The sequence below is a fragment of the Miscanthus floridulus genome, chromosome 13, assembly GCF_019320115.1.
Source record: "Miscanthus floridulus cultivar M001 chromosome 13, ASM1932011v1, whole genome shotgun sequence".
Taxonomy (NCBI): domain Eukaryota; kingdom Viridiplantae; phylum Streptophyta; class Magnoliopsida; order Poales; family Poaceae; genus Miscanthus; species Miscanthus floridulus.
Genome location: NC_089592.1, coordinates 15,467,553 through 15,488,279, shown reverse-complemented (window position 1 = coordinate 15,488,279; position 20,727 = coordinate 15,467,553).

The following is a 20,727-nucleotide window of genomic DNA, read 5'->3' as shown; positions in this document are numbered from 1 at the left end:
AGTTCTTGTTATTATTCATGGTACATGGAATTAGTTGAAAACAGAATTCCATATGACTTGATGTGTGGAAGAGCACAAATAGCAAACCATCAAAATTGGCTCTAACATAAAACTTTTGCTGGAAGATGCAAATTAAAAGCTTACTGCCAAGGCTTATTATGTACAAGAAGTCAAGAGAATAAAGTAGTAAAATACTGTCATTACGAGAGCACTACTAAGGTTGAATTAATTACAAAGGTTGACTTTTACATTAGTTTTACTTCAGGACATATTCTTCCAGAAGGACACATGTTTGGCCTTCAGCAAAACATGTGACATAACTTAATGAAGTAGATCTGGAGGCTTATGGAAGAATTTTTGTTGGAGAAAATCCTTCCTTTTTATACACTATGACTTCTGTTGTATATGCTAATTCTAGTTCTTCAGATCTGGAATACTACATATCATTTGTTTGTAAACAATGTCCTCACATATCAACAATCAATGAGATATCTACGGCTCAGCAGTCACTCAGTTGGACATTCCTGGTAACCTCAAGAAAATCAAGTTCTTGTTATTATTCATGGTACATGGAATTAGTTGAAAACAGAATTCCATATGACTTGATGTGTGGAAGAGCACAGATAGCAAACGCATACACCTCTGAGAGAAAATCCAGCATATAAAATAAGCCCAGTATCTGAGCACTACCTCTATTGATGGTATTGTAATATCATCTTGCCAGACTTGGCATCATGTGGATATCTGATCCTATTTGCTCTAGTATTTGTAATCTTTCAATGGCATGTTGTGGGTAAAGCACGTGCAGTGGAATAAAGCAAATATTCATCACACGCAGGAGCAAGAGCAGTAGTTTCAGCAATAATTTTGCTAAATGCAATTGGACAAACTGAAAACGTGACACCCGGGAACATGATTCTATTATATTATATTACACTAAAACCCCAGCAAAGCCATCCTTAGGCTGCCCATATATCCTCGATAGCGGAGATGCTACTGTACATGAGTACATCGCTCAAGGGAGATTTGGCACTACCACTAGCCTTTTTCAGTTTCGATCCTTGACCCGGACTGGGAACCCCCCATTGCGCCCAAAAACATGGATCATGTATTTTAGCAGTCTATATATAGCTAACCACTTCCAGCTGACTACTTCAGTGGCCTAGTTAAGCAAATAGTTTATTTTGAATGCTGAATTAAACTTATTCATAATATAAAAAGCAAAGTCAATTAATGTTACTATTTGGGTTACAGTAGTTCCTGACTTCCTGAAGCACATTAGAAATAAAATGGCATAGTAAATTGAGTAAAAGAAAGTGTAGTGTCATAGATTATCATGCAAAGCAACTTATTATGTCTAATATTAGAGGTTCAAACTCCTTCAGGAACGAGTCACTCATCTTATTGTGAAAGCAAAGAGCTATTTCCACCAATATTTTATTGAAACCAATGAATTGATTTGCAAGTTTAAAAAGGCACAACTCAGTCAAAAGTCAACTTCACAATAAGGCAAAAGAACAGGCATATGCTCACCTTAAATTATGAAATCATTGGCTGTGGCATATGCTCAGTTAAAATTATCACAGTTAAAATCATTGGCATCACAGGCAACATCATCATAGTTAAAATCACAGTTGCATCACATGCAGCATAACAGGAAACATGTGCACAGGCAAGATCACAGGCAACATGTGAGCTCGGGGACAAGCAAAATCACAAGCAAACCTGGGATCACAGGCAAGATATTCGGTGGGAGGAGATAGTGCACAGGCAAGATCACAAGCAAACCTGGGATGAGCTCAGGGAGGAGAAACGAAGATGAGCTCGGGGACAAATGGAGCGCGGGCCATCCTCGGCACGAGTGACGGCGATGGCGTACGCGGGCGGCGGCGGTGGCGCTCGGGGGAAGACGGCGTACGACGGCGGATGTCCTCGCCCACAGCTAGGGTTCCGCAGTGGGTCCCAGTGACGGCCGGAGCCAAGGAAGACGGTCGAGCCCCAGCGGAGGCGGTGCAGAGCTTCTCGCCCCCACAAACAGCGGGCGGCGCTAGGGTTAGCAGCAGGACCCCGCGGAGCTCCAAGGCACGGAGGACGAAGAGGAAGAGTGGGGAGGACTGCCAGAGTGCACGGCCGGGCGCGCATGGGCCGGCGGAGGTGAGAGGAAGCGGCGCTACGGCATGGAGACAGTGGCGACGGCGGCAGGGGCAGGGGGAAAATTCGGCAGCCTGACTGCGTCGGCAAGGAAGAAGAGCGCCCAGACTTAGCCAATTTTTGGCCTCCCCATGCGCAATATTTATACAAGGGACGATTTGTAGGGGCGGCTGGTGAGTGAGCCGCCCCAACAAATGCATTTGTAGGGACGGATCCTCACTAAGCCATCCCTACAAATATTTTTCAATTTATTTTTATTACTTGTTCTATATATATATTTTTCTATATATATAAATGTATATATATTTGTTTTATTATTATTCTATATATATAAATGTATCTATATATACATTTTTATATAAAAAATATATAATTCTATATTTTCTTCTTTACAAAAATAATATTTTAAAATTGAAAATTTGAAATTCAAAACAACTAAAATAATTTTAGGACACTAAATGACCTTAAATGAAAATTTTGTAAACATCAAAGTTGTAGAACTCATCAAGATGTATAACTTATATTTTGGTCATCTTTTCATTTGACAAAATTTGAACAGTTCAAATTTTGAATTTCAATAAATAGCAACTTCAAACAAGATTTTGAAATCTTAAATGATTTCAAATAAGAAAGTCATGAACATAAAAGTTGTTGAACACGTCACTATCTACAACTTTTATTTTTGTCATATTTTGATTTGACTAAATTTGAAGAATTCAAATTTTAAATTTTAATAAATGACAACTTCAAACAAGATTTTGGAACCTTAAAAGATTTCAACTAGAAAAGTCATGAACATAAAAGTTGTTGAACTCATCACTATCTACAACTTTTATTTTGATCATTTCTTCATTTAACAAAGTGTTAGTAAATATTGTTCACAAATCTACATATCACTCATAGTTTCATAAACTATACGAGAGACATGTTGATTTGTAAACAATGTTTACTATCACTTTGTCAGATGAAGAAATGACCAAAATAAAAGTTGTAGATCTTGATGAGTTATACAACTTTGATATTCATCACTTTTTTAGCTAAAATCATTTGGTGTTTCAAAATCTTGTTAGAACTTATCATTTTTTAAAATTTGAAAATTTGAATTGCTCAAACTTTGTCAAACGAAAAGAATGACTAAATCAACACAATAACTTGATAGGGCATGATTTTAGAAAATTTTAGGAAAAAATCATCATATTTGGAGTTAGTATGAGGGAGAAAGACTAGTTACAAATTTTACCCAGAGATTAAAAAGAAAAATCATAACTATTCATGATGATTAATGATGAACAAGTGCGATTTCTCTTTTTAATCTGTGGCTGAAACTTGTAACTAGTTTTTCTCCCTCATACTAACTCCAAATGTGTTGGTTTTTTCCTAAAATTTTCTAAAATCATGCTCTATCATTTTAGTCTGGTCATCTTTCTTTGTCACTAATTTTGGACAATTCAAATTTTGAATTTCAGAAAATGACAACTTCAAACCAGATTTTCAACTACTAAATGATTTCAACTGTAAAGGTGACGAATATAAAAGTTGTATAACTCATCAAGATCTTCAACTTTTATTTTGGTCATTTCTTCATTTCATAAATTGTTAAGTGCTTATTTTAAGTGTTTCAATAGTAGTCTGAACATGTTGCAGTAGTAATAAGTGCATGTTTCAAGTGTCTGCGTGTTACAGCTGTTTTAGTAGTAATAGAGTGGATGTTGCAATAGGTTCATCTGGATGTTGCAAAAGGTAGTCTCACACACATGCATAAATATAGTCTCACACACATACATAAATATATACTCTCACGCACATGCATAAATGAAGTCTTACAAACACACACACTTACACAAAACACTCCACGTTCAGCAACTAGCTAGCCCGCTGTAACGACTTTTCCCTTGACACCTTTTTGTTCCCATGGCAATATGTCTTTGGGCGGGTTCTTTTCTACAACACTAATCTTCTTAGGAAAGTCTATGAATAGTGGCATCTTATCATAGTTATTGTAAGCTTCAACATCGTCACGCCATCAACTCCGATAATTTGTTATAGTTATTGTAAGCTTCAACATCGTCCACGCCATCAACTCTGATAATTTGCTGTTTTCCGGAGGAAATCACGTGCTTTGTCTTCTTCTTCGGGGGGAGGTTACTTTGTGGGTCAGGCATCTAGAAAACTTGTGCGACACGTGAAGCGAGCATCCAAGGGTAATCTTGGTAGCCAAGATTCTCGAGGTCTAGGACTCTCAATCCGATCTCGTTCAGTTGGTGTTGTTTAATCCAGCGGCACTGAAATAGGGCCACCATTATATCCCTTCCATAGTCAAGTTCCCATATCTCTTCAATGATGCCAAAGTATTGGATCTTTTGCCCCACTCCATCGAGAGCTTCTATTCGAACACCGTTGTTTTGGTTCACATATTTACTATCCTTTGTGTGGGTATTATAACAGAACCAACCAATTATATGAAATTAAGTAAGAAAATCACCCACCAGAGCAGACGATTTAGCAAACTTAAGCCCGTATAACCCGGTAGTCCGTGAAATCACGAAGGATTTCAAACCAACTCACATACCAGCTAAGATCATAATAAGTTTAGCAGTCACCATCACATATTACATAAAAGTTCGCATCACAGGTACATTAGAGTTTAAACATAGTTATTATAAAATGAGTTCAAATAGAAGTAGCGGAAGCCATTTGTTCAAAACCACACACACTCATACGTAGTTCAAATACAGTGCCAGCTAATGATCATCTCCAACAAAAGCATTAGACGAGACGTAAGGAATGACCATGCCCATGGTCCTAAGCATCACCCATTGTAGGATAAAGGCAGTTGATACAGTAGCCGTAATACATCTGCCCATCTACAATAAGTGGGAACAAAACCCTGAGTACGAGAAGATACTCAGCTAGACTTACCCGACATAATCGAAAATAAAGTGACACCAAGGATTATGAAGGGCTTTATAGTAGGGTAGCTGACTCATTTGCAAAAAGGCATTTTTAGCATTTCAAGAACCTTTCCAAAAGCATTATTGTCAAGTTAATTATTATTAACCTGTCGACTACATTTGCACCTATACTAGAGCAAGCATGTGATTAAGCAAATAATGATAACCAATGATCATTAACAACTTCCATAATGTCATATTCATTATAACTGTCCAAGTGTTCCATCAACATTACTACGATGAAGTAACTCAAGTCAAGTGTTCACTATCCAGTGAATGATGGCGATTCGAATCGATTATTAACCAGCTGGTAATTTATTCCTTACACAAACCTCACTCACCCGCTAAAGTGAGGTATCGGTCACTGAGTCAACTATCTAGGAAAAATCTCGAGTTTGCCCGAAACCACATGTACCCAGGGGCCGACCGACTGCCTTTCGGTCTTATCATCGCGCCCCCGTGTCCTACCACACCTGCTCTGGTACAGTGCGCTGCGGGCAATCTACTCGGCCCAAATAATCTCCTAGCTTCGCGGTCGAAAGGTACTTTATTCGGCCAGCTAAATGTAAGGCATGTGTTCAACATGACTTGAGGCCCAACAACGGTCGGTCCTTAATCGACACAGATAGAAAGCACTACAGTCCAAAACTCTGTAAGTCTCCGTCCGGTCTCAACTTCAAATTAACACTTAGTTATACCATGACTACATAGTTATCCAAGTAGATCCAGGTAACCACCTATAGCTCGCAGGTGACATGAAATCACCCGACTTCTACCGGTCTAAGCCAGCTAAGCATTGACTCGACTGCGGATACCAGGGTAACGAGGATATAGTATAACAAAGGTAGACAAGGTATAATGCAGCAACGGTTGCAAACAACTCCTGAACATAATGCATCAATTAAAGTAAAGCATTAATTAATAATCGCAAACCGGGGAGAAAAATGCTCCGGGGCTTGCCTCTCTCGAAGGAGCTCGGGCGGTGATCGGGGCACTCCGGAAGTTCCTCAACGTCCTCCTCATCTGCTTCGGTCACTTCTTGTGGCTGCACCTCGAGCTGCTCCTCGGGCTCCTTGGGTATGATGACCGGGCTCTTGGTTTGCGATCCTGTATGATGCAGGTGCGTAAGTGCTTATGCAAAAGGTGCATCGGATGAAACGAACACAATGAATATGCTTGCATGCAAGGTAGTCAACATCATCCAAGAACATGTACTACAAGCACATGTTATCTACTGCATTCTCTTCTACTACTAATATGCTAAGTCAACACATCTCATTAAATGCTTCAAAGATACACCAAAGCTTCACTAATTTCTTAATCATGCATAAAGCAACATTTGATTAAACCCTAATTAATAATAGGTTTGAATAGCAACATCTATTTTTATAGCATAGAAAAATCTTAGAAAAATACCATAGCACAGTACTACCCTAAGTAGTCTACCATCAAATTTTTATGGCATTTGGATAAGTGGAATAGCCTACACAAAAATGACAAGCTTGGACCTAATTATGAGCATGAAAATACTTTGTATTATGAAAAGTGTCAAACAATAGATTTAGTATGTTTCCTAGGTTCTAAATAGTAAATAATCACTGTACAAAAATTATCACATGCATGTTTTATACAAATTTTGCTCTCTAGCAAAAATAACAAAAATCAGCCATTAAAGGCACTTGAACTACACCTCATAATTTTTCTATAGGACATCCATGGCATATATTTTTCCTAGGAAGTACATTACACAAGAAGAGTAACAAACTTGGAATCATATTTTTCTGATATATATAGGATTTACTAAACATTTTACAAGATATCAGCAATATCAAGAATTAAATAAAGCTCTACATTAAAGTATCTCAAACATGACATGCAATATTTTTATCATGTAGATCTGGTGAAAAGGAACACAACAAAATTTGTTTCAACAAATTTGGAGCCATTTTGAGCAAGTTATAAATTCCCAAAGCATTTAAATAGAAATCTAAAAAATCCATGTTTAAAACTGCAAGATCCACCCGGATCTCCACCCAAAACCGCTCCAGAGAGACAGACAGGTAGGACCCAGCGGGTCAACCGGCCCCGCTGGTCAGTCAACCGGAGACAGGGGATGGCTTTTACCGGTCGAATCTCACCGGCGGTGAGGTCATCGGCGGCGTGGTCGACACTGTCGGACTCCACAAGACTATGCGCACACGCTGGTACTACTTGCAAGGCCAGAGGACCACCGGGGCAAGGTGGCCAGTGGCCATGGCACGTGGCGGTGCTGCATGGCAGCGGCGCGGGCTTGTTCCGGCGCACGGGTGGCCGGAGCGGTGACATAACTCGTAACCGAGCTTCGCCATTGCGAGGCGGGCACGGTGCGCACGAAAGGAGGAAGAGAGGGAGGTGGAGCAGGGCTAGCCACGGCGGCGTGCGCTGCGGCCGAGCTCTGGCGAGCAGCGGCGTGCGCTGCGACCGAGCTCCGACGAGCGGCGGTGCAGAGGAAAATGCACGATTGGGCCTCACCTCTGATCGATTCACATGGCGAGCTGGTCGGCAGCGTGGTGCGCGAGGTGGCGGTGCTTGTGGCGCGAGAAGGCGGCGAGTGGTGCGATGGCTATGGTGGAACGCGGTGGTGAATGGCGTGGCGGCGCTGAGCTACGCTGCTGCTGCAAGGGGGAGAGAGTGAGTGGAATGGGTGAGTGCGGCACTAGGGTGCGGTGGTTGAGACCTGAAGGCAGCGCGGGGACGGTCGGGACGTGGCCAGGCCAGTGGTGCCGCGCGGCGTGCTCGTCGGCGCATGGCGGCCATGCGGCGTGCGCGCCCTGGTGCGGTCGGGCGTGTGCACGGCGAACGGGCGCGGTGCACTATCGAGCGGGCGAGGCGTGGGGCAGGTCGGGCCGGTCTGCGCGGCTGGGCCGGAAGTGAGGCGCGAGGCCCAACTTAGGTGAATTGATCTTTTTCAAATTATTTTCAAATCCTTTTTCATTCAAACGAAATTTTGAACTATTTCAAAGTAGTTTCAAAAGTTGGTGTAAAAATGAAAGTTGTTCCATTTTTCAAGATCTACAGCTTTGCTTTTATGACCAAAGTCAAATTCCAAATATATTTTGAATTACAAAATAAAATCAATATTAATTCAAAACCCTAATTTTGAAGAATTATTTTTAAAGGCAAAATTTGGTAAAAATTTAAATAAGAACTTTGCTTCAAATTGTATCCTAAATATTTATCAGCCATCTTAGTGATCAAAACAAGAAGTCATGGCATCCAAACATGAGCATGGCATTTCACATTGTTTTAAACATAATGAATTTCAATCAACTTAAGCACCACATGAAATGATACTTCATTTCTTTCGAAATGAAATGCATGAATGATGCTTATGCATGAGGTGATGATGATTATGCTCATGGGATGAAATGGTAATGCATGCTTAACACCGAGGTGTTATAGGTGTCGGGTACCGTAGAACCGGGTACCCCAAGCAAACGTCAAAGGGGTCACTTGAATCCCATCAAAAAGCAGAGCTAAAAGCTAAGCCGTAGGCTCCTCACCAGCTACGTCCGAGCCTACCAGGCTCTCCGCCCCGCCTCAAGGCTGAGACAAGAAGTCTCGGCATCCCGACGCTATCTCCGCCTCGCGAGAGGCCTTATTCGGAAGGCCTCGGCAAGGAGTCCGATCTCCGTCTCACGCGAGGCCTCATTCTCCGTGTCGCTCGAGGCCGGTTCGTCCGCAGCCCGTCACCCCCCACCTCGACCGACCCTCCTGACAACATGTCATGTCCCATTAATATGCCAACCACTCCCACGATCTCAGCCGGATGATGGCTCGACACCGCAGAATGGCCGATGGGACCTGAGGTCGCATCAGCGCCATACCGGCTGGGACAGGGCACGGCAGGGATTACCAGCCACTATGTTCTGACGCTGTGCCCACGATCAGCGCCCACACTACACTGTGTCCTGCGATCCTCGCCTTGAAAACAACATCGCACAGACAACTTGGCCTGGATCATCACCGCCTCTAAGCCGGCGCGCCAGATCAACCGCCCTCTCGGGGCCTCAGCACTGTGCACCAAGGTCTCGGCCATCTTGGGGTCCATGCCTGCTGAGACCCCCCACTGCGGTGCAGCCTCGGCACCGACCAAGCCTTGACCTCACACATAGTCCATCCACAGCGGCCTGCACATCCACTGCCGTACCCACTCCGAGGCAGTCCTGGGGCCCCCGCGACGCACAGGATCGGATGGGACTAGCACGCCACCCCAGCGCTCTAAGGACGGACCACTCCGACGACCATGCTGCCACAGGAACAGGCCACAGGGCTCGAACACACCGCCCCAGTTGGCACGACGCCATATAGTCAGCATATGTACTGTCCTTGTCCTCCCTTCAACTATAAAAGGAGAGGACTTGGGCCACTTAGAGGGGGGACGAAGGAGAACACCTTGTAACACACACATGCACACATCCCAGCTGCCTGAGAGCAACGTCTCAAGCAGCCCACACGACACCTCGCCGAGACCTGGGATCAGCTCCCTCTCTCACCCAGCTTGTAACCCCCTACTACAAGCACTTCGGTGCAAGGAATACAAGATCGATCCCTTAGACTGGACATAGGGCATCGATTGCCTAAACCAGTATAAACCTTGTGTCTCTTTGCATCACCATCCAGGATTAGGGGCACACAGTTCACATTTACTAGTTGGTTGAGGACCCCCCGGTCCGAAACACCGACAGTTGGCGCGCCAGGTAGGGGCCTCTGCGTGTCAGTTTCGTCATCCCAGTAAGTTCCAGATAGCAGACCCCGTACGACCATTGTGTCTCGGCACAGTGGTTTGGTTTGGGAGCCTAGAGTTCATGTCTCTAGGGCATGAGTACGACATGGTACTCCTCACTCCCCAAGCCCCACCAACCGACAATGAAGTCATGCACTGGCAGCCCAGGCGTAGGCGGCACCCAGGCGGTCGCTCTCACCGCGCTCGCTAGGCACGACGCGAGCAAGACCACCCTGACGCTACGTGAATCCAGGGCGACACGCCGCTCCCCATCGATATCTTATGACCAGCTGTTGGCATAGGGTCCCTAGCTAGGGACCTGTCTAGCCTAAGCTTGGACAAAGGAAAATCGCTGGTGGCACACGGCGATGCCCAGTCATCAAGCTCCGCTCCACCACTCCCTGAGGAGCCAATCCCGGTGGAGCAGACTCTGGCGATGGCACCATCCCCATACCCCTTTGGGTTGAGAAATGCCGCCACCTCTTATGCCTACGCTTACACTGCCGCTCACGAGGATGCCTTGGGATGCCGCCAGCGCTTCGCTCTCAACTTGGACGCCCACGCCGACTCCTCGAAGGAGGACGAGGCATGGCCCGGAATGGATTTCTCTGGGCTCCATGACCCTGGAGCTATGCACCGTTTCCTGGCCTCAAGCGACTACTGCTTCGGCTACTCCGACTCCGACGACGAGGGCACCTACGACCCCACTCACGAGTGTTTTCACGTTGGGCTCGGGATGCCGAGGGCGGGCGAGGAGGACGAGGGGGCGGGCAGCCGTTCCCAGCTTTGCTCAGGTATAGGTGCCGCCACACCTCCCCGCATTGTCCTACCGACCGCACAAAACGAGAACCCCGCTCTTGCGCGACCTCAACGCCCAGACCTGGAACAACTCCGTGAGCTCCAGGCCAAGGTCAAACAAGACCGGCTTCTTCTACAGTAGCTTCGAGACTCTCTCGAATAGGAGCAGCGAGGTCACGGCGAAGGTGGAGGAGCCCGACGAAGGGCCCGTGATGTACATCACCGCATCCATGACGACGAAGGGAGCGAGCAACCCCTAGTCTTCAATCGCGCTAGCCAGAACGTCGCGGCTATGGCAATGCTGGTCCGTGCGATGCCCGAGCCTTCTACCATGGAGGGGCGGCGGGTCCGTGGCGAGCTCCAAGAGCTCCTAGAGACCGCCACGGTTCAGCAAGCCGAGAGTTCCGCCTCTTGACAGCACGGGGGCATCTCGAACCTGCTCGCGGCACCGCCTCGGTAGGATAGGGAAGACTCGGCTTGTCCCGAGCCCGCTCGAGCACCGATAGCCCATAGGGTCCCCATGCTTCTAGACCGCCTCTGAGGACAGGGAACTACTTTCATATGGTCTTTTTGCATGACCCTTTGTTTCAACCATTCAATCTTGCATTTGAAATAAAAGGAAAAGTATTAATACATATATATATATATATTCATTTAAAAATAAATAAAAAATTGATATATATGTACTCTGAGGACATCTTTAGGGGTTCTTATGAGTGCAGTGATGTCGGGTACCATAGAACCGGGTACCCCAAGCAAACATCAAAGGGGTCACTTGAATCCCATCAAAAAGTAGAGCTAAAAGCTAAGCCATAGGCTCCTCACCAGCTACGTCTGAGCCTACCAAGCTCTCCGCCCTGCCTCAAGGCTCAGACAGGAAGTCTCGGCATCCCGACGCTATCTCCGCCTCATGAGAGGCCTTATTCGGAAGGCCTTGGCAAGGAGTCCGATCTCCGTCTCGCGTGAGGCCTCATTCTCCGTGTCGCTCGAGGCCGGTTCGTCCGCAGCCCATCGCCCCCTGCCTCGACCGACCCTCCTGACAACACATCATGTCCCATTAATACGCCAACCACTCCCGTGATCTCAGCCGGACGATGGCTCGACACCGCAGAATGGCCGACGGGACCTGAGGTCGCATCAGCGCCATACCGGCTGGGACAGGGCACGACAGGGATTACCGGCCACTATGTTCTGACGTTGTGCCCACGATCAGCGCCCACACTACACTATGTCCCACGATCCTCGCCTCAAAAACAACATCGCACGGACAACTTGGCTCGGGTCATCACCGCCTCCAAGCCGGCGTGCCAGATCAGCCGCCCTCTCGGGGCCTCGGCACTGTGCACCAAGGTCTCGGCCATCTCGGGGTCCGTGCCCACCGAGACCCCCCACTGCGGTGCAGCCTCGGCACCGACCAAGCCTTGGCCTCGCACATAGTCTATCCACAGCAGCCTACATGTCCACCGCCGCACCCACTCCGAGGTAGTCCTGGGGCCCCTACGACGCACAGGATCGGATGGGACTAGCACGCCGCCCCAGCGCTCCAAGGATGGACCACTCCGATGACCACACCGCCACAGGAACAGGCCATAGGGCTTGGACACACCGCCCCTGTTGGCACGATGCCATATAGTCAGCATATGTACTATCCTTGTCCTCCCTTCAACTATAAAAGGAGAGGACTTGGGCCACTTAGAGGGGGGACGAAGGAGAACACCTTGTAACACACACACGCACACATCCCAGCCGCCTGAGAGCAACGTCTCAAGCAGCCCACATGACACCTCACCGAGACCTGGGATCAGCTCCCTCTCTCACCTAGCTTGTAACCCCCTACTACAAGCACTTCGGTGCAAGGAATACAAGATTGATCCCTTAGACTGGACATAGGGCATCGATTGCCTAAACCAGTATAAACCTTGTGTCTCTTTGCATCACCATCCGGGATTAGGGGCACACAGTTCACATTTACTAGTTGGTTGAGGACCCCCCCGGTCCGAAACACCGATAGTTGGTGTGCCAGGTAGGGGCCTCTGCGTGTCAGTTTCGTCATCCCAGTAAGTTCCAGATAGCAGACCCCGTACGACCATTGTGTCTCGGCACGGTGGTTTGGTTTGGGAGCCTAGAGTTCATGTCACTAGGGCATGAGTACGACATGGTACTCCTCACTCCCCGAGCCCCACCAACCGACAATGAAGTCATGCACTGGTAGCCTAGGCGTAGGCGGCACCCAGGTGGTCGCTCTCACCGCGCTCGCTAGGCACGATGCGAGCAAGACCACCCCGACGCTACGCGAATCCGGGGCAGCACGCCGCTCCCCATCGATATCTTATGACCAGCTATTGGCACAGGGTCCCTAGCTAGGGACCTGTCTAGCCTAAGCTTGGACAAAGGAAAATCACCGGTGGCACACGGCGATGCCCAGTCATCAAGCTCCGCTCCACCAGTCCCTGAGGAGCCAATCCCGGTGGAGCAGAGTCTGGCGATGGCACCATCCCCATACCCCTTTGGGTTGAGAAATGCCGCCACCTCTTATGCCTACACTTACACTGCCGCTCACGAGGATGCCTTGGGATGCCGCCAGCGCTTCGCTCTCAACCTAGATGCCCACGCCGACTCCTCGGAGGAGGACGAGGCGTGGCCCAGAATGGATTTCTCTAGGCTCCACGACCCTGGAGCTATGCGCCGTTTCCTGGCCTCAAGCGACTACTGCTTCGGCTACTCCGACTCCGACGATGAGGGCACCTATGACCCCACTCATGAGTGTTTTCACGTTGGGCTCGGGATGCCAAGGGCAGGCGAGGAGAACGAGGGGGCGGGCAGCCGTTCCCAGCTTTGCTCAGGTACAGGTGCCACCACACCTCCCTGCATTGTCCTGCCGACCGCACAAAACGAGAACCCCGCTCTTGCGCGACCTCAACGCCCAAACCTAGAACAACTCCGTGAGCTCTAGGCGAAGGTCGAACAAGACCGACTTCTTCTACAGTAGCTTCGAGACTCTCTCGAATAGGAGCAGCGAGGTCACAGCGAAGGCGGAGGAGCCCGATGAAGGGCCCGCGATGTACATCACCGCATCCACGACGACAAAGGGAGCGAGCAACCCCCAGTCTTCAATCGCGCTAGCCAGAACGTCGTGGCTGTGGCAATGCTGGTCCGCGCGATGCCCGAGCCTTCTACCACGGAGGGGCAGCGGGTCTGCGGCGAGCTCCAAGAGCTCCTAGAGACCGCCGCGGTTCAGCAGGCCAAGAGTTCCGCCTCTTGACGGCACGGGGGCGTCTCGAACCTACTCGTGGCACCGCCTCGGTAGGATAGGGAAGACTCGGCTTGTCCCGAGCCCGCTCGAGCACCGATAGCCCATAGGGTCCCCGTGCTTCTAGACCGCCTCCGAGGACAGGGAACTACTTTCAGATGGTCTTTTTGCATGACCCTTTGTTTCAACCATTCAATCTTGCATTTGAAATAAAAGGAAAAGTATTAATACATATATATATATATATTCATTTAAAAATAAATAAAAAATTGATATATATGTACTCTGAGGACATCTTTAGGAGTTCTTATGAGTGCAGTGATGTCGGGTACCGCAGAACCGGGTACCCCAAGCAAACGTCAAAGGGGTCACTTGAATCCCATCAAAAAGTAGAGCTAAAAGCTAAGCCATAGGCTCCTCACCAGCTACATCTGAGCCTACCAAGCTCTCCGCCCTGCCTCAAGGCTCAGACAGGAAGTCTCGGCATCCCGACGCTATCTCCGCCTCGTGAGAGGCCTTATTCGGAAGGCCTTGGCAAGGAATCCAATCTCCGTCTCGCGCGAGGCCTCATTCTCCGTGTTGCTCGAGGCCGGTTCGTCCGCAGCCCGTCACCCCCTGCCTCGACCGACCCTCCTGACAACACATCATGTCCCATTAATACGCCAACCACTCCCGCGATCTCAGCCGGACGATGGCTCGACACCGCAGAATGGCCGACGGGACCTGAGGTCGCATCAGTGCCATACCGGCTGGGACAGGGCACGGCAGGGATTACCGGCCACTATGTTCTGATGCTGTGCCCACGATCAGCGCCCACACTACACTGTGTCCCATGATCCTCGCCTCAAAAACAACATCGCACGGACAACTTGGCCCGGGTCATCACCGCCTCCAAGCCGGCGTGCCAGATCAGCCGCCCTCTCGGGGCCTCGGCACTGTGCACCAAGGTCTCGGCCATCTCGGGGTCTGTGCCCGCCGAGACCCCCCACTGCGGTGCAGCCTCGGCACCGACCAAGCCTTGGCCTCGCACATAGTCTGTCCACAGCAGCCTGCACGTCCACCGCCGCACCCACTCCGAGGTAGTCCCGAGGCCCCTGCGACGCACAGGATCGGATGGGACTAGCACGCCGCCCCAGCGCTCCAAGGACAGACCACTCCGACGACCACACCGCCACAGGAACAGGCCACAGGGCTTGGATACACCGCCCCTGTTGGCACGATGCCATATAGTCAGCATATGTACTATCCTTGTCCTCCCTTCAACTATAAAAGGAGAGGACTTGGGCCACTTTGAGGGGGGACGAAGGAGAACACCTTGTAACACACACACGCACACATCCCAGCTGCCTGAGAGCAATGTCTCAAGCAGCCCACACGACACCTCACCGAGACCTGGGATCAGCTCCCTCTCTCACCCAGCTTGTAACCCCCTACTACAAGCACTTCGGTGCAAGGAATACAAGATCAATCCCTCAGACTGGACATAGGGCATCGATTGCCTGAACCAGTATAAACCTTGTGTCTCTTTGCATCACCATCCGGGATTAGGGGCACGCAGTTCACATTTACTGGTTGGTTGAGGACCCCCTGGTCCGAAACACCGATAGTTGGCGTGCCAGGTAGGGGCCTCTGTGTGTCAGTTTCGTCATCCCAGCATGTTCCGGATGGCAGACCCCGTACGACCATTGCGTCTCGGCACGGTGGTTTGGTTTGGGAGCCTAGAGTTCATGTCTCTAGGGCAAGAGTATGACATGGTACTCCTCACTCCCCGAGCCCCACCAACCGATGATGAAGTCATGCACCGGCAGCCCAGGCGTAGGCAGCGCCTGGGTAGCCGCTCTCGCCGTGCTCGCCAGGCACGACGCGAGCAAGACCACCCTGACGCTACGCGAATCCGGGGTGGCACGCTGCTCCTCACCGATATCCTACGACCAGCTGTTGGCACAGGGTCCCTGGCTGGGGACCTGTCTAGCTTGAGCTTGGACAAAGGAAAATCGTCGGTGGCACACGGCGATGCCCAGTCATCAAGCTCCGCTCCACCACTCCCTAAGGAGCCAATCCTGGCGGAGCAGAGTCTGGCGACAGCACCATCCCCATACCGCTTTGGGTTGAGAAATGCCGCCGCCTCTTATGCCTACGCTTACACTGCCGCTCACGAGGATGCCTTGGGACGCCGCCAGCGCTTCGCTCTCGACCTGGACGCCCATGCCGACTCCTCAAAGGAGGACAAGGTGTGGCCCGGAATGGATTTCTCTGGGCTACACGACCCTAGAGCTATGCGCCGTTTCCTGGCCTCAAGCGACTACTGCTTTGGCTACTCCGACTCTGACGACGAGGGCACCTACGACCCCACTCGCGAGTGTTTTCATGTCGGGCTCGGGATGCCGAGGGCGGACGTGGAGGATGAGGGGGCGGGTAGCCATTCCCCGCTTCGCCCAGGTACAGGCGCCGCCACACCTCCACGCATTGTCCTGCCGACCGCACGAAATGAGAACCCCGCTCTTGCGCGACCTCAACGCCCAGACCTGGAACAACTCCGTGAGCTCCAGGCCAAGGTCGAACAAGACCGACTTCTTCTACAGCAGCTTTGAGACTCTCTCGAATAGGAGCAGCGAGGTTGCGGCGAAGGCGGAGGAGCCTGACGAAGGGCCTACGATGTACATCACCGCATCCACGACGACGAAGGGAGCGAGCAACCCCTAGTCTTTAATTGTGCTAGCCAGAACGTCGCGGCTGTGGCAATGCTGGTCCACGCGATGCCCGAGCCTTCTACCACGGAGGGGCGGCGGGTCCGCGGCAAGCTCCGAGAGCTCCTAGAGACCGTCGCGGTTCAGCAGGCCGAGAGTTCCACCTCCCGATGGCACGGGGGCGTCTCGAACCTGCCCGCGGCACCGCCTCAGCAGGACAGGGAAGCCTCGGCTTGTCCTGAGCCCGCTCGAGCACCGATAGCCCATAGGGTCCCCATGCTTCTGGACTGCCTCGGCAATCGACACGAGGTGCAGGGAGACCATGAGGTGGTCAGCAGGTGACGACGCCACGACAATGAGGGGCTCGCTCGGGGCTACCACCCACACCAAGGCAGCCGCTATGATAGTGAGGAGGACCGCAGTCCTTCCCCTGAACCGCCAGGCCCTCGGGTCTTCAGCAGGGCCATCCGCGCTGCTCTTTTCCTCGCCTGGTTTCGGCAACCAGGCAATCTCGTGAAGTACAGCGGTGAGACCAACCCTGAACTCTGGCTTGCCAATTACCGCCTGGCCTACCAGCTAGGTGGCGCAGATGATGACCTGCTCATCATCTGCAACCTCCCCTTGCTCTTGTCAGACTCGGTGCGAGCCTGGCTCGAGCACCTTCCTCCCTCGCAAATCCACGACTGGCGCGACTTGGTTAGGATCTTCGTCGGGAACTTCCAGGGTACATACGTGCGCCCTAGGAATTCCTGGGATCTTAAGAGCTACCACCAGAAGCTGGACAAGTCTCTCCGAGACTTCATCCGGCGCTTCTCCAAACAGTGCACCGAGTTGCCCAGCGTCGGCGACTCGGAGATCATCCAGGCTTTCCTCTTCGGCACCACCTGCCGAGACTTGGTTCGAGAGTTAGGTTGAAACATACCGCGCTCTGCTGCCGTGCTCCTCAACATCGCCACCAACTTTGCCTTGGGTGAGGAGGCTATCGGAGCCATCTTCCCCGACAGCGACACCAAGGGTAAGCGGAGGGATGAGGCCCCCGAGGCCTCGGCCTCCCACCTCCCCAAGAAAAAGAAAAAGGGGCACCTAGGGAAGCAGGAGGTCCTAGAGGCCGATCTGGTCGGGGCCGTAGAATGCAAGAATCCCCGTGGCCCTAGAGGCCCTAGGCCTTTCGACGACATGCTTAAGAAACCCTGCCCTTACCACCAAGGCCCGGTCAAGCACGTCCTCGAGGATTGCTCCATGCTACGGTGTTACTACACCAGGCTCGGGCTCCCCGACGACGATGCCAAGCAGAAGGGCGTCGGCGACCGGGATGATGTCAAGGACGACGGTTTCCCCGAGGTACGCAATGCCTTCATGATCTTCGATAGACCCTCAGCATGCCTTACGGTGCGGCAGCGCAAGAGGGAGCACCGAGAAGTCTTCTCAATCAAGGTGGCCACCCCCTGGTACCTCGACTAGTCTCGGGAGGTGATCACCTTTGATCGAGATGACCACCCTGACCATGTCCCGAATCCTGGGCAGTACCCTCTGGTCATCGACTCGATCATCGGCAACACTCGACTCTCCAAGGCGTTGATGGACGGAGGCAGCGGCCTCAATATCCTCTACGTCAATACCCTAGAGCTCTTGGAGATCGATCGGTCGAGGCTCCGAGGTGACATCGCACCCTTCCACGGCATCGTGCCAGGGAAGCACACGTGACCCCTCGGGCGCATCGACCTTCCCGTCTGCTTCGGCACCCCCTCCAACTACCGCAAGGAAGTCCTTACCTTCGAGGTAGTCGGGTTCGGGGGAGCCTACCACGCCATCCTAGGGCGGCCGGGCTATGCCAAGTTCATGGCAGTCCCCAACTATACCTACCTCAAGCTCAAGATGCTAGGCCCCAGCGGTATCATCACGATTGAGTCCATGTACGAACATGCGTACGACTGCGACGTTGAGTGCATCGAGTACGCCGAGGCTCTTACGGAGGCCGAGACCCTCATCGCCCACCTCAACCAACTCAGTGGCAAGGTGCCTGACTCCAAGCGTCGTGCGGGGGCGTTCGAGCCCGCGAAGGCCATCAAACTTGTCCCGGTCGACCCCGCCTGCCCCGACGACCGAGCGCTAAGGATCAGCACCACCCTCAACATCAAATAGGAAGCCGTGCTCATCGACTTTCTCCGTGCGAATGCCGACATATTCACATGGAGTCCTTCGGACATGCCAGGCATATCGAGGAAGGTCGCCGAGCACGCCCTGGACATCCGGGCCAGATCTAGACCGGCAAGGCAACGCCTGCGCCACTTCGATGAGGAAAAGCGTAGGGCCATCGGTGAGGAGATATAGAAACTCTTGGTGACTGGATTCATCAGAGAAGTGTCCCACCCAGAGTGGTTGGCTAACCCCATGTTAGTCAAGAAGAAAAATGGGAAATGGAGGATGTGCGTAGACTACACCGATTTGAACAAAGCCTGTCCAAAAGTCCCCTTTCCATTACCCCGAATTGATCAAATCGTTGATTCCACTGCATGGTGCAAGACCCTGTCTTTCCTTGATGTGTATTCTGGTTACCATCAAATCAAGATGAAAGAGTCAGACCAGCTCACGACTTCTTTCATCACACCATTTGGCATGTACTACTACATGACTATGCCTTTCGGCCTCAGAAACGCATGTGTCACGTACCAGCGGTGCATGACCCAGGTCTTTAGCAACAACATTGGGCGGACCATCGAGGCCTACGTAGACGACATCGTGGTCAAGACCAGAAAAGTCGAGGATCTCGTCGATGACTTGAGGATAACCTTTAAATGCCTTAGAGAGAAGGGCATCAAGCTCAATCCTGAGAAGTGTGTGTTCGGGGTCCCCCGAGGCATGCTCTTGGGGTCCATAGTCTTGGAACGCGGCATCGAAGCCAACCCAGAGAAGGTCTCGGCCATAACCATCATGGGACCAATCAGAGACCTCAAGGGAGTATAGAGGGTCATGGGATGCCTTGCGGCCCTGAGCCGCTTCATCTCGCGCCTCGGTGAAAAAGGTTTGCCTCTGTACTGACTCTTGAGAAAATCCGAGCGTTTTTCTTGGACTCTCGAGGTCGAAGAAGCCCTCGACAGACTCAAAACACTGCCCACAAATCCTCCCATCCTGGTACCCCTGGCCAGGGACGAGGCCCTCTTACTCTATGTTGTCGCAATGACCCAAGTGGTCAGCGCTGCCGTAGTGGTAGAGAGGCAGGAAGATGGGCATGCTCTACCCACCCAACGTCCTATTTATTTCATCAGCGAGGTGCTCTCCGAGACCAAAGCACGCTACCCCCACATCCAGAAGCTGGTCTACGCCATGGTCCCAGCCCGGCTCAAATTGTGTCACTACTTCGAGTCTCACCCAGTGATTGTGGTATCATCTTTCCCCCTGGGGGAGATAGTTCATAACCGGGAGGCCTCGAGTAGGATAGCCAAGTGGGACATCGAGCTTATGGGGAAACCTTGACTTTTGCGCCTCGAAAAGCGATCAAGTCTCAGGTCTTGGCTAATTTCGTGGCTGAGTGGACAGACACCCAACTGTCACCTGCTCAAATTTAGACGGAGTGCTGGACCCTGTACTTCGACGGATCCCTGATGAAAACTAAGGTAGGCGCAGGTCTGCTCTTCATCTCACCCCTCGGAGTACACATGCGCTACATGGTGTGGCTCCACTTCGCCGCCTCCAACAACATGGCTGAGTACGAGGCCCTCATCAATGGCTTACAAGTCGCCATCGAACTTGGGGCATGGCACCTCGATGTCCGAGGCGACTCATAGCTCATCATAGATCAAGTGATGAAGGAGTCAAATTGCCTCGACCCTAAAATGGAGGCTTACTGCAAGTTGGTACGACGCCTAGAAGACAAGTTCAACGGTCTCGAACTAAACCACGTCGCGCGGAAGTACAACGAGGCCGCCGATGAGCTCACAAAGATGGCCTCAGCATGGGCACCGGTCCCCCCGAACGTCTTTGCTAGAGACCTCCACAAGCCTTCCATTAACTACACCTTGGTAATAGAGGAGGGCCCACCGGTGGAAACCACGGCAAAACTCGATGACCCCTCCACTATCGAGACCCCTTCGACCGAGCCCGAGGTCATGGAAGTCAACACCGAGC